General features: G+C 41.6%; 2 protein-coding genes across 11 annotated transcripts in view; one reads left to right on the forward strand and one right to left on the reverse strand.

Annotated features, from left to right (window-relative positions):
• Positions 1-15,338, reverse strand: part of LOC147347704 (uncharacterized) — a 104,705-nt gene that overhangs the window by 79,355 nt on the left and 10,012 nt on the right. The window lies entirely within an intron of this gene.
• The window catches only part of ATXN1 (ataxin 1), a 420,722-nt gene that overhangs the window by 64,498 nt on the left and 340,886 nt on the right, over positions 1-15,338 (forward strand). For 2 of the 10 annotated variants that reach the window (XM_086370177.1, XM_086370182.1), the window contains one exon: positions 11,503-11,645. The exons of the other annotated variants lie outside the window; for them this stretch is intronic. The gene's annotated coding sequence lies outside the window, so the exon portion shown is untranslated. The remainder of the gene's footprint in view (positions 1-11,502; positions 11,646-15,338) is intronic. 10 annotated transcript variants of the gene reach the window in all.

Here is a 15,338-nt window from a genome sequence, read left to right on the forward strand (position 1 = left end):
GAGAGAAGTCCCTCCCCAGGCCCTTGGTTGAGCATGTGTGCAAGTGACCAGCTAGACCAGCAGGGAGGGTGCAGCCAGGAGGGAAGTGAGGAAAGCTTCCCGTGTACAGTCAGGGAAGCTGAAAGGCAGGACCTGCCTGCCACCTGTGGTTCATGAAAATGGGATTGCAAAGGAGAGTGGGAATCCAGAGAAAGCCCCCCTCGCTGAACAATAGTTTGTTTTGCCTTGAGTCAGAATGGCTTTTCTTTTCATTCAGCAGATCATTTTTGGTGCCATTCAGTGTATTTTAAGCTGTGTGTTTCATCCAAATCAGATGAAGAATTTTTATTTTTTTTCAACCCTGTACCGTGTTGCTTCCTCCTGGGCAATGTAACCTATACATGTCATTTTATTGCCTGTGAGCAACATCTAGGTGGTCAAGTCCTGAAGTTTGAATGTTGTTTCTGCTAAGAGGCACCGGTGATTCTTATTCAAAATTGGGCAAGTCTGACATTTCATTTGGGGAAGTCTAAGGAAGTTGGTGAGGGCTTCTGTTAATAAAAACAAGTGCCTCTTTTTCTCCTTATCGCCTCTCACTATCTGCTTGGCTGGCTCACGCAGTGTGGTCTGGCTTTAGTTCTCCCTGGAAGTCTCATTGTGCTTTCAGAGCTCTCTTTTACTATGACCCACAAACAGTGTTCAGACTTCACTCTAAGGAGCCAAAGGTAAAAACCACGAATAAACAGGGCAACAACATCTCTGCTTTTCTGACTTCAGCCCTCCTTGAAAACCACTTGGAATCTGCCTCTGAATTCAGAGAGATGTGTTCGTTTTTCCTTCTGCTTTCCTATCCTCACCTACTGTGTTCTGCTGCCCTTTTATTTTTATTCTTTTCATAGTCACCGACAGGGAAATAGTTACTCAATTTGTCAAAGGCTGGGTGGTGAGGTCACAGATTCTGAGATTAGCCTGTAATTTGTAACAGTTTCAGACAGTTGACAGCAAGATTTTGCTTGCTTATTTCTGAGCTGTTTTCCACAGTCTTTTCGATGCAGTTTAATAGTGAGTAATAGAGGTGTTCCTTTCTGTTGGGGAGGTGCTGTACACAGCAGATCAGCAAACACAGGAGAACTTCAACAGGCTCGTCATTTCTTGTCCAGTGGTGAACTGAACATTGCATAAAACAAAAATGGGGCTTTTTTTCTGGAAGATCAGATATTAATAATTTCTGGACAGACGTGGTGTTGCATGGGTTACATTTTGAAAAATTCTTTTCTGGATGTGTTTTCTTGACCTATTTGAGCTTTGCTGCCTTTAAAAAAATTTAGCTTCATTGAAAAGGCAGGCCGTGTTAAACACTATATTGTACTTTACTGAATTGCAAGGACAGTCATAGAATCAGAATCTTAGAGCTGAAAGAGCTTTAATCTATCCTCATGTTCTAATTTCACAGATGAGAAATCTGAGGCATAGAGAAGTTAAATGATCAACCCCACAACACACAGCTTGTGTGTGTTCAGTCTGGGACTGAAAAAAACCATCTCTCCAGAGACACCTGGATGAGTGTTTTTTTTCTTCATTGGACGTAGCTTTTTAGCTTCAGTTAGGATTTTTTTTTCGTTATTGAGATTATTTTTTAAAATAGATTGGCCTTGAAAATTTATTATTTTTGCTTACTTGAAATATGTCTATGTTATCATATAACATGGGAAATGTATACACAAACGCTGCAGAGATTTTAACGGTGCCGTAGCCATTAGGTGTTTAATCCTCTCTGGAAAGAAGTTGATTTGTTTAAGAAAAGCCCAGTGTTGTGTTAAGTATACACTTGGAACAATAAAACATCACCTCCTAGGTATTGGGAATGAGAGTGGGAGGGGTAGGGAGTGGCCGGTCCTGTGGGCAGCTCAAACACATTTTTGTTCTAGCCTCTCACATGTTAACACAATAATTTATCAGAGAAGGCCTTCTTCAGCGGGACTCTCTGATGATAGAGTGATGTGTTGAGACTTGAAGGTTCTAGGCACTGCTCGAAGGAATAATGAACGCAGTCAGTCTGCGTGCAAGTGAAAATTCAATCACTGAGAAGTGGCACCGGTTGCCCCTTTTGTTGGTTGGTTGGGTCTTTTTCTCTTTCATCATTGTTTAATTTTTTTTTTAATTGGGGAATAGTTGATATATAATTTTCAAATGTATGACACAGTGATTCACAAGTTTTAAAAGTTATATTCCAAGAGGTTGTAGTTTTTCTCCCCGCCGCCCCCCCCCCCCCGCTTGTTACCCTGTGGCATTATCTCTGCTGTGACCTTGGGACAGATGGTTGGGGTGGGCAAGTACACGCTCCTGGTGCTCGGAGCAGTCAGGAAGCATCGCATGAGATGTGTGTGCAGCACGGCCCTACAGACTCAGGAAGGGACCTCGTTCTGTACCTTGGGCAAAACTTCCCAGGGCCTGGGGGGGTCTCTTCCCAGTGGTTGAAGCTATTTATTGATGAGAACGGCACACACTGACTCTCAGGACTTGATTATTTATTTGTACTATTTGTACTTGGGTGCTGTTTACTCCATGTGTGGCTTTGTTAGAAGTGGGTTAAAAATTTGGAAGGAAGAAGTCTTTGGTCCCTTTGGGAAGGCACAGGTTGGTCATTTCTCTACAGAGAGCAGCACCCGGTGAGTAAATTAAAAACACCTGAAGCTAATGAAACTCTGATGGGCTTCCACTGTGGCTCAGTGGTGAAGAATCTGCCGGCCGATGCAGGAGATGCGCGTTCGATCTCTGGCTCGGGAAAATCCCCTGGAGAAGGCCATGGCAATCCACTCCCATATTATTGCCTGAAGAATCCCATGAACAGAGGAGCCTGGTGGGCTACAATCCATGGGGTCACAGGAGAATTGGACATGACTGAACGACTGGACACGCAAACACGCTGATGCAGTCAGGGGAACACTAGCCTAGGCCTTGAGGCCAAGGTCCTAACAGAAAGTGAGGTGGAGATGAAAACAAATGAGTCCTGTGCTCATTCCTTTCCTAACTGAAAAACCGAGAGCAAATTATGGAATATTGTGGAGCCTCAGCTTTCTTCACCTGTAAAATGGGGATAATAATTCCTGCCTCGCTGGTGCCTTCTGAGGATGCAATCTGCTGACATCTATGAAGCCCTACACAGTACCTATACTCTCAGTGGTGGGCCTCTGTATATAGAGGGTTTTTTCCCACTCTTTGTAGCTCTCTGCCTTGATTCATCCACTGTGAAAAGAATATGCTTCGCTAGATGATCATTAAGCACTATTTTGGCTCTTTTAACCAATAAATTATCCTCTTGATAACAACCCCCTCCAAAAAAAATTGAAGATTAAGCCCAGTGGGAGCTTTGTCTCTTTTATGAGAGAATTGGGGAGTGAGGGGCAACTGTAGGGAAAAATAATTATAGAAAACAAAGGATAAGAATTTTAAGCTAATAAGGACCTACTGTATAGCACAGCGAACTCTATACAATACTCTGTAATGGCGTATATGGGAAAAGAATCTAAAAAAGAGTGGGGATATGTGTGTGTATAACAGAGTCACTTTGCTGTACACCTGAGACTAACACAATATTGTAATCAACTATACCCCAATAAAAATTAAAAAAAAAATAATTTTAAAAAAGGAAAATAAATTAGGCTAGCTTTCCACAGATTACCACCACCATCTCCCCTCCCCCAAAATTTAAGTGCAAAGAAGCGGCTAATAAAAGCTCTAAAATACTTTTAGTACAGAAAAAGAATGGAAAAAGTGTTGTTAGAAAGATGAATAAACAGCTGTATTCTATATAGCATCTCACAAACTTTTTTGAGATGGATTTGAAGGGAATTGAAGGCTTGAGAAGGGTCTTCAAGGAGTCCAAGGGTGAAAAAGTTAATAGATATTTAAAGAAGTGGAGTTTGTAATAATTTGATGGATGGTAATGATGGATTTACTTCCTCTTAGAATTATTTTGTCCTTAACACTTAATAATACAGTCTTCCTTTGGTATCCATGGGGGATTGGTTCCAGGGTTCCTCAAAGGTACCAAAATCTGAGGATGCTCAAGTCCTATCAACCTGCTCTTGGTTGAACCCAAGGATGCAGAACCCACGGATAGGGAGGCCTGACTACACCGTCGCTAATAATATGTTAAGGAATTTTCCTGATTTGTAATCTGAAACAAAATTATCTGCTATATATGCTGCAATGGAAGTCCACTTAATAAAATGCATCGATAGGTATGCTAGTTTGACGAACTTCCATTCCTCACCTCGCTGAGGCATTTCCACTTTAAAATGGTGATGTTGGCACTAAATAAGCCCAGGGCAGTGTCCTCCAAGAGTAAAAAAGCCATGCCAGAATTTCCCTAAAACTCTTATTAATGGAAGTATCATATCCACATAGCAAGGATGTTTAAGAGATGAGCTGGCAAAGTATTACACTCAAAGCATCCCTAGTTTTTTTTTCCCCTCTTAGCTTTTAGAATCAAAACCATCTTTTTATTGAAAACGAGAAGAGGAGAGAACTCTTCACATTATTCTTGTGAGAGGTGTCAGAATTCTCTGGGTCCACCTAAACGTAAGGGCTTTTACGACAGCTGGACTTCTGAGCAGTATAGATTTGCAAGTAAATTTCTTTCCTTCAAATGTTCCTCTCCACAAGAGAAGGCAAACCCATTACTTCTTTAGAATTTCTTAATGATTATTCACTTCTGTTCTTACTTCAGATTTCCCTAGTAAAGATTTAAATATTTAATTTTGTGTACTCCTGGAATTAACTGCTTTCAGATATAGTATATTGACTCAGAATATTTAAATACATCAAGTGCTGACTTTGTTAGAAGGGGAAAAAAAAAAAAACAAAACCTCAACGTTTTCAGGCAGAAATCAATGCAAAATGCGGTATGCTGCTGCTGCTGCTAAGTCGCTTCAGTCGTGTCTGACTCTGTGCGACCCCGTAGACGGCAGCCCACCAGGCTCCCCCGTCCCTGGGATTCTCCAGGCAAGAACACTGGAGTGGGTTGCCATTTCCTTCTCCAATGCATGAAAGTGAAAAGTGAAAGTGAAGTCACTCAGTCATGTCCGACTCTTCGTGACCCCGTGGATTGCAGCCTACCAGGCTCCTCTGTACATGGGATTTTCCAGGCAAGAGTACTGGAGTGGGTGCCATCGCCTTCTCCCAAAATGCGGTATAAAGTTTCCTAAATAGAGTACAATAGAGTGAACATAATTTAACTTTCTTCTTGGAGATTTATTGTCATTTCTCTGAAGTGATTACACAGATATAGTAGAGTCATGCATGAGGCCCCAGAAGCTCATAATTCTTTTTGATGCCATGGCCTCTGCCTTATCCACTTTTCTTGGTTGTCATGTCTTAAAGCTCCTTTCATTTGCCTGTATCTGATCTGTTGTAAACTTAAGGGAAACCAGATAAGCAAGCTTATAAAATTACTGGGCTGGATTGTATACCCTGATTCTAACCCCTGACTCTCTCCAGCTATTCACTTTGGCCCAAGGCAGTGCTGGCCACGTTCTCTGTGGTGGAGACTGAGAGATTCAGGAAGGACGGTTCCCAGCTAAATTGGGCCATTCATATATAAAGTAAGGGCTGTCTGTGTGCATGACATTTAAAAATTTTAGTAACAGCCCGAAACGGGCATTGGATAAAATAATAAAAATAAATACGATCACCTCTCTGCTTAAGCCGTTTACGATTCAAGACAAAGCTGCTAGTAAGACATCGTATAGGACTTCATTGCTTTTACTGCAAGGTATACATGAAGGCCTGTTAAGGTATAGACCAGGAGCTTCAGAAGGGATGTCAATGCCAGCAGGTCCCAGAGTGCTGGATTTGTCCCACATGCCTGGCTGGGCATGGTGTACGTAGGTAAACACCTGGGAGACTGGTGACTTAGAGAAACTCAGGGCATTTGTCTTCAGCCTCTGTGATCCCAGGCAGCAGAAGAGATCTGAATAGTATGGGTTTGCTAACGCTGCTTCTAGTCAGCTCCTTTTAGCCAAGGGAGGAGTAGCTGAGGATTTTTATGCACACACCAAAATACTTACTTGGCTCATAAGACAGGTAAGAAGACAGAGTGATAATTTATACCTCGTGGAGTTTTTCTTAAGTGTATTTTCCCCGTAAGTAGAAATAGTAGTTTATAAATGGATCTTTTCAGAAAGATGATAAGTCATACCTTGGGAACTCAGAATACATTTCTCACAGAAACAGTGTGTGTGATAGCGGGGTCCCAGGAAAGTCCACAGAGTACCCTGATGACCATAGGACCATGGCCATCACAGTCTTCATGGAGATTGGAGCCCGGGAGCCCTGTTGTTTAGTTGCTAAGTTGTGTCCGACTCTTTGCAACCCCATGAACTGCAGCCCGCCAGGCTCCTCTGTCTATGGGATTTCCCAGGCAGGAATACTGGAGTGGGTTTCCATTTCCTTCTTCAGGGGAATCTTCCTGACCGAGGGATCAAACCCACGTCTTCTGCATTGGCAGGTGGATTCTTTACCACTGAGCCACCAGGGAAGCCCCTTAGCTGGTGGTATATGACTCTGAAGAATGGTCCTCATGGTTTGTAGGAGAACAGTGAAAAATATGAGTAGAAGCAGGTCATTATTTAACTGATAGAGTGAGTGAAACTGGCAGACAGCCTGATGGGAAGTGAACTCACTTTTACTGAAGTGGGTCCAGAGAGCCCAACTAAGAACAGGAAGGAAGTTAAAGGTAAGGAGAGTTGGACTCCACTTGGGGAAGAATGTTCTAACATCAGGACTGCCTAAAAATAGAACAAGCTGATTGAAGAGGTAATGAGACCTCTGTCACTGGAGATGTTCAAGCAGAGGTGGGAGGACCTCCTTAATTCTCCAAAATTCTCCAGAGGTAAGCCGTCTGTTGAACAGAGGGTTATAATGGATGACTATTCCTTTTTCTCCCAGCACTGAGATACAGGACTTAGGCACATTTGTGTTCCAGTTTTTAATTGGAAAAGATAACATAACAGCATTGTAGTAATTTTGACAAAGGCAAATAGCCATACCCCTAATATGGTCTAACTTTTTGCTTTGTGTACTATGTTCCTCGTTAGCATACACATAATTTCTGTGAACCAGTGGACAAAAATGAGCAAAATGTTATTTTCCTACTCTTGAGGAGAGTTGTATTCAGTATGACTCATCTGTTTTTACACTTCTAAGTACTGAGAATAATAAGATATTTAATGGTGTGTTTTTATGGTATTCCTTGTTCAAATGTTTAAATTCCTTATTAACAAAGCCAAGATTATAATATATTTGAAGCATGTTGGAATCTTACATAGTTTAAATTTTTCGTTGTTTCAAGATTTTGACTTTACTATTTCTGTGGTCCTTGAGGATTGCTCAGGACAAAGTTCTTTTGACTTGTTTAATTACCACACTGGATTCCCAGTATTTCTTATCCCAGGGTGGCCTGTATCTTAGAGTAAACTCTGATAAAGTGCATTTGGGGATGGGATGTTGAGCAGAAGCTTCCAGTGACCAGAGAACCTGTGATTACTCTCTAGGTCATGAATTTTCAAAGATCTTGAATATAATTAAATACATTTCTTAATAAACTAGGCTGAACATAATTTAATCTTTCCCCGAAGGTACTTCAGAGTCTTGGAGTGCTCTGGGGTCATGGTGAACATCAATTACCTTCTCACGGTGGGTGTGCAGAAGGAGATAGTTAATAGAGTTCCGTTTGATCGAGTCCTGAATGACCAGACATTTGTTCTATTATTATAAGTAGTCCAGTGTGAAGACTGGAACCAATGCTCAATGTTAAATTCTCAGGCTGGAGAGAATGTAATAAAGACGAGCTCTTTGGTTTTGAGAGGCTGAAAGTTGCTAATAATTCACATGGCTGTGGTAGTTCAGAGCACTTTTTTGAATCCTTTAATGCACTGTCACATACATTGTCTATTAATTGTTACTTATAACAATCCTGGGGAGAAATACAAGGCAGCTGGCATCTCATTTTTACAGATGAAGCTCAGCAAGTTTAAGTGACTTGGGAAAGGTCACACAGTATTTAGATAATGTGTGTGTGTGTGTGTGTGTGTGTGTCTGAGGCCAGTTGACTCCAAATTCAGTGTTCTTTTTAGCATCCCTAAGGATACTAAACCTTGGCACAGGTGACAGTCTTGAGTCCTGACGGTGTTCTCTGGGCTGTATGTGTATTACCTCACTTAGTCCTTACAACCACCTGATGAGCTGGTAGGTAGCAGGTCTTTTGGTATTGTTATGATTCCATGTTAAGAGATGAGGACACAGAGGCACAGAGGGGTCAGGGTGTATAGCTAGCACGTGGTAGAGCTGAAATGTAAACCTAGGAGCTTGAGCTCCAAAGCCTGCTGCTGCTGCTGCTGCTAAGTCACTTTAGTCATGTCCAACTCTGTGTGACCCCATAGACGGCAGCCCACCAGGCTCCCCCGTCCCTGGGATTCTCCAGGCAAGAACACTGGAGTGGGTTGCCATTTCCTTCTCCAATACATGAAAGTGAAAAGTGAAAGTGAAGTCGCTCAGTCGTGTCCAACTCTTAGCGACCCCATGGACTGCAGCCTATCAGGCTCCTCCATCCATGGGATTTTCCAGGCAAGAGTACTGGAGTGGGGTGCCATGGCCTTCTCCACTCCAAAGCCTAGGTCTCATCATTATGCTGCCTGACTGCTCAGTGTACAGATATACAGCCATTGAATAGATCAAGAGCTATGCATTTAAACGTATCTTCCTATCTTTGAAGACCTATCTGCCACTTTATTTAGCTTTTGAGCCTGTTTCTTCATCTGTAAAGCAAAAAGGTAGAATAGCCACTTGAGGTACGTGTAAAGCACCTACTATGGTGCTTATTCTATGTTGTCATTCAGTTGCTCAGTCTACCCCATGGACTGCAGCACACCAGGCTTCCCTATCCTTCACTATCTCCCAGAGTTTGCTCAGATTCATGTCTGTTGAATTGGTGATGCTTACTCCATAGCCTTTATTTTTCAAAGTGGTTGCTGATTTTGTTACCTTTATTATTAGGCATTTATAATGGCTAAAATCATATTAATTTTTTTAAAAGAAAAATTTATTTGTATTTACTTCCCATTACGCAAATGTGGCTTCCCTGGTGGCTCAGATGGTAAAGTATCTGTCTACAATGCAGGAGACCTGGGTTCGATCCCTGGGTTGGGAAGATTCCCTGGAGAAGGAAGTGGCAACCCACCCCAGTACTCTTGCCTAGAAAATCCCATGGACAGAGGAGCCTGGTGCAGGCTACTGCCCATGGGGTCACAAAGAGTCGGACACGACTGAGCGACTTCACTTTCACTTCCATGCAAATGTGAGTATATTAATTGGATCTAATTGTCTTTCCCAAGTCCTTAAAATTGGCAAATCTTATAATTACATTTGTTCATATTATACCTACCTATACCTAGATAGCATATTAAAAAGCAGAGACATTACTTTGCCAACAAAGGTCTGTCTGGTCAAGGCTATGGTTTTTCCAGTGGTCATGTATGGATGTGAGAGTTGGACTGTGAAGAAAGCTGAGCACCGAAGAATTGATGCTTTCGAACTGTGGTGTTGGAGAAGACTCTTGAGAGTCCCTTGGACTGCAAGGAGATGCAACCAGTCCATCCTAAAGGAGATCAGTCCTGGGTGTTCATTAGAAGGACTGTGCTGAAGCTGAAACTCCAGTACTTTGGCCACCTCATGCGAAGAGTTGACTCATTTGAAAAGACCCTGATGCTGGTAGGGATTGGGGACAGGAGGAAAAGGGGATGACAGAGGATGAGATGGCTGGATGGCATCACCAACTCGATGGACATGAGTTTGGGTAAACTCCGGGAGTTGATGATGGACAGGGAGGCCTGGTGTGCTGTGATTCATGGGGTCACAAAGAGTCAGACACGACGAAGCAACTGAACTGAACTGAACTGATACTTAATTTATAAGTTTATTTCATTAGAGAGCCAGCAAGTTATATGAGGACCCAAAGTAATTGTCCAAATTATTTGTCAGATAGTTTATTTGGGGCTGAGATAGAGCTGCTAAAGTATAGGTTCGGATTTAAAAGCACAGAGAGAAATGTTGATTTCAGTGGTTGCACACAGGTCAATTATATGAACTATACGGTGGTCATTAGAAAATATACAATGATCACCTTTATTCTGTCTGAACACCCAGTGCGTAGACCTTCCATTTCTATTCTATTCCAACTACATTTGCTTTTTCTTTTATTATTTGTTCATGGTATCTTCCCAGTAACTATTTATTTGCTACCCTTTAATTAAGGTGTTTTCTTGATGTTGTGCTTGGGGCTGTAAGCTCTTTATAACCTGAGAACTGTGTTGGCTTAACTAATGGTACCTACTTAATAAATGGAAGTGATGGTAACTGTTTAATAGGTGCTTTACATTTTTAACTTTTTACAAATATTTAAAAAAACCACCTATCTTTTCACATTTGTTTACATTTCAAATAGGTATCTTTTTCATTTTTCCTTAGAGGAAATGATAATACTGCATATGCATTTCCAAACTATGCATATTTCTTCTTCTTTCCTCTTAGGAGTTTTTATTCATTCTTTCAGTACATTTTACAGAGTATGTGCTCTGGGCTGCATATTCCCCAGGTCCAGGGAGTATCATAGTGAACTAGACAGACCAGGTCCCTACCCTCAGGAGCTTTGCCGTGAGACTTCGTGATGACTGTGGTGAAAGGAACATGTCAAGATTTGGGACCTGCTTCCAAAGGAATGTTTCTGTGACACTTTCCACGAGATTCTGGCCAGAAATTGTCCTCGTCACTGCAGACTACATGAGGCTTGTATCACAGATTTCATCATGCACTTAAATGCAGGGAGAAGCACAAGTGGTGTTTGCGAGCACTGAAAGCATGAGTTGTCTTTCGGCTCTTTTCTCATTGTCTCTCTTCCCTCGCGCCTTTCCTTTGTCGCATTCTCAGTTTTCATAGCTTAGTCATTATCTCCTAGTCCTTTCCTAAAACGTAATCGGGTGACCTAAGGGCAGGAAGGTTGTCTGAATGGCACCAGCATGATTTATGAAGGGGCTTGGATGTGAAAGTTTGCCACGCTGGATAGTCAGGTCTGACCTGAGGCAGTGCTAACCCAGTTTGTGTCCAGTAGACTGATGGCGTCACCGACTCGATGCACATGAGTTTGGGTGAACTCCGGGAGTTGGTGATGGACAGGGAAGCCTGGTGTGCTGCAGTCCATGGGGTCACAAAGAGTCGGACACGACTGAGCGACTGAACTGAACTGAACTGAGACTGTATCTGGGCAAGTCACTCTTTGTGCCTCCATTTTCTTGTTATTGGTGTCAGAAGTTGCAGTAGCATCATTTTCTAAATTCCCTGCCAATGCTGCAATTCTGTGATTCAGATGTTCCTGAAAAGTTGAGTGTATTTTTTTTTTTTTCCAGTAAGTGGAAATCTATTTTCCAATGAGCCTGGGAATCTATTTTGCAATTATTCTCTCCCCAGGGTTTACAACTTATCAGCTGTGTGCTGTGGCTTCTAACGCTGTGACTGCTCTAAGCCCATCAAGAGGTTAATTACTTGTAAAGAATAAGGAGCTGCTGGAGACCTGTCACACGTCCAGGAGAGCTTTGGAGTTTACCTCTTCGGTAATGTGAATAAACAAATGTCCTCCTTGTATCTAGTTTCCAAGTGGAGGCATGACAGTACTGGGCTGTGTGGCCTGGAGAAGGTCAAGTTGCCGATGGCATTGAGTACCAAATATCATCATCTATCAGGACTGTATTCTCCGAGAGCTTCTCCAACCAGAAAACAAATAATGTTTTTTATTTTTATTTTTTTCTTCATGTCCCCTCCCTCCTCTATAATATTTTTTAAAAAACAACTTATTCCTCTATGGTTTACCATGTAAACCTTTTTTTCATTTTTAAAATTGAAATATAATTTGTGGTGTTTCAGGTATACAGCAAAATGATTCAGTTATATATAAGTATTTAGTTATGTATATATATTCAGTTTTTGATTCTTTTTCATTATAAATTATTACAAGATGTTGACTAGAGTTTCTTGTGCTATACAGTAGGTCTTAAATAGTGCCATTTTTGATTGTTTCATCTTGTTCTCCTGTAGTTGCTAAAAACTCCAAATGAGGAAGCAAATGAGAACATTTGTCAAAAAGCATTCTAACTGCCAACACAGTTCATCTTCTTTCCCATTCTTTTCTGTCTGGAGTGGAATAGCCCCAGGCCTTTCAACTTGCTTTCCTATGACTTAAGCAGTCCCAAGCATTTTAGCCCCATAATACTGCCTGACTCACAGGCTCTGTCCTGAAGAGTATTGTCTTGATTTGCTTTAAAATATACCAGACAGGAAATTCCTGCTGCATATAGGAAAGGTATATGTTTACACACACACACACACACCACCAAACATATCTATTTTCTTGCTTCCTTTCAGTAAAGCATGACAGGAAGGAAGAAGAGCTATCTACCCAGCTTTTGGTAGTTGTCAGGAATGTCATTAGTGGGAATCTCAAGATGTTAAGCTTAATTTTTGAAGTAGTTTATTGGTAGTTCTAGAATGGCAGTGCTTTTTAGATAGCCCCATTACTTCCATGGTAGCTCAGATGGTGAAGAATCTTCCTATAATGCAGCAGACTTGGGTTCAATCCCTGGGTCGAGAAGATCCGATAAAAGGAGGGAATGGCAACCCACTCCAGTGTTCTTGCCTGGAGAATCCTAGGGACGGGGGAGCCTGGTGGGCTGCCATCTCTGGGGTTGCACAGAGTCAGACACGACTGAAGCTACTTAGCAGTAGCAGCAGGACAGCAAGGATCACCAGGAATATTCTGTAGAAAGTGGGCGTATAATGAATTCCTTCTTTTCCCCATTCCCCTTATTTTATTTTTTGGTTTGCTGTATTATGTTGAGTGAGGATGGGTATATTCCATCAGCAGCATGTTACAACTTGTCGAAAATTACTCAGCCTTCAATGTTAGCGTGCTTCAGTGTTGAACAGGTACTTACTTAACCATTTCTGAGTTTCCTCGGAGAACCGTGGGCAAAGGCCAGAGTCAGGCGTTATTCCTGTCACTGAGATAGAGGTCTCAACCAGGAAAGCCTTGGACTCTTAACTGAGTTGGTAGGCTAGTACCACCTTACTGCTGGAGTTAAACTTAGAGCCCTTTTTCTTCTTATTCTTTCTGTGACGTCAGAGCTATTTCAAGAACTATTTCTTGGGGCTTCCCTATCGGTCCATTGGCTAAGACTCTACTACTTGAGCCTGGGTTTGATCCCCGGTCAGAGAACTAGATCCCACACGCCCAGCTAAGACCAGCACAGCCAAAAAATAAAAAGAAGAAGAGGAATTACTTCTTCTAAGAAAAATTATTCACTTGTACCACGTGTGTTTTCTCAGGTTATAGGAGAGGGATGAACTCCCAAGAGGCAGACATTTCATCAGTCCATTTTTTTTTTTAAATCAAAGTTTTTTAAGAAAAGCCACTAAATGATATGTTTCATATTCATGGAAATTCATCAGAGTTGTTTTGGCCTACTATCTCCTGTCTGACTGCTTTTTACTTTAGGTAACTGCTGTGATACAACTGCCTGGAGTTTGAAAATAAGCTGAAGGGCTAATGCTATTAGTAGGTTCCCTACTGTCAGTGTTGTAGGAACTCAGTAAGCATAATCCACAAGTGGTCCCTGCAGGAACTGAGTTTTCATGGGAATCAGTGTTGTAGGAACTCAGTAAGCATAATCCACAAGTGGTCCCTGCAGGATCTGAGTTTTCATGGGAATCAGTGTTGTAGGAACTCAGTAAGCATAATCCACAAGTGGTCCCTGCAGGAACTGAGTTTTCATGGGAATGTCACATACCTTTGCTGTTAGAAGCATGATGGTGTTAAAGGTGGCCACATAAAGGACAGTTTCTGTATGCCTTATATTGGATTTGATGAGGCCTTCGGACAGAGGTTTTTTTTAGCCTCTTAGTTGCTATGGCAATACTGATTTTTATAGAGGTTTAGTGACCTCTACAAGTACCAAATAAAGTTAGATATGATAAAGGAAGCCATATGTGTCCTAAATACAGATATATAGATTGAATTTATATGCATGTTTGCCTTCATACCCTGTGGTGCTTGTTATCATGTGTGTGTGTGTGTGTGTGTGTGTGTGTGTTTCTTCTTTTATCCAGGCTTCTTGAGGAAAGAAAAAAAAAAGACACTGATTCATAGTATCATTGTCTTTTGTTTTCCCAGGAAAATTCTGGATTTGTTTCTAAATTCATTTTGCTATAATCCTGAGTTTAATCTCTCCAGATAAATCTTTTTTTGTTCCCCCTCTTGCAGACACAAGACACTTGGCTTTGTGTATGTGAATAGAAGTCAGGTTCATCTCAAGGAATTAGAAGACATGCCAGTAATTTCTTAGGGCTCTTAAGTATGATTTTTCCCCCTTGTTTCTTAATATATTGCCCTTTAAGACTTTCATTTTAGGTGTCTGAAGGTGAGATTGGAAGATTCTAAGAATTTACTGGTCATATCAGATGGTCTGCTAAGTCATTCAGTCGTGTCCGACTCTGTGCGACCCCATAGATGGCAGCCTACCAGGCTCCCCCGTCCCTGGGATTCTCCAGGCAAGAGAATCCACTGGAGTGGGTTGCCATTTCCTTCTCCAATGCATGGAAGTGAAAAGTGAAAGTGAAGTCACTTAGTCGTGTCCGACTCTTAGCGGTCCTCTTAGAGGACCCCATGGACTGCAGCCCACCAGGCTCCTCCATCCATGGGATTTTCCAGGCAAGAGTACTGGAGTGGGGTGCCATTTCCTTCTCTGAATATCAGATGGTCTGGTCCCTACCAAATATATTAACATATCTGTAAAGTAAACCCTTTTGGATATTTTCTCATGACAAAAGTAGAAAGTTTAATTTTGGAGATGAAGAGGTTTTTCAGATGTATTAACTAGATTTTGTTACAGTGAGGTGAGAGGTACTTTTCAATGGAACATTTCTTATGTACTAGCCAGTGGATGGCTTGGCTTCCTGGTTGTAATTACATGCCAAAGGCTTGGTGGTTATTATTTTAGAAGTTGAGTTCATCATGGATTCCCCAAGCACGAAGAGTAGTGCACCCTGATTGTCCACATTAAGATTGTAATTCCATCCAGGGTTTACGGTGTCATCATAGAAACTAGATGGAATTACAGCCCTAGGCACATTTTGGAAGACTATTTATTGACATTCTTTATAAAGTTAAATAATTTTGTAATGGGATTTAGAAACGTAATCCTGGCCACATAGAAAGTTCTCAGTAAATATTTGTTGTTTATTTGATTGACTTC

The sequence above is a fragment of the Bos grunniens genome, chromosome 23, assembly GCF_055505025.1.
Source record: "Bos grunniens cultivar Pamir isolate PY7600 chromosome 23, Bosgru_T2T1.0, whole genome shotgun sequence".
NCBI lineage: Eukaryota > Metazoa > Chordata > Mammalia > Artiodactyla > Bovidae > Bos > Bos grunniens.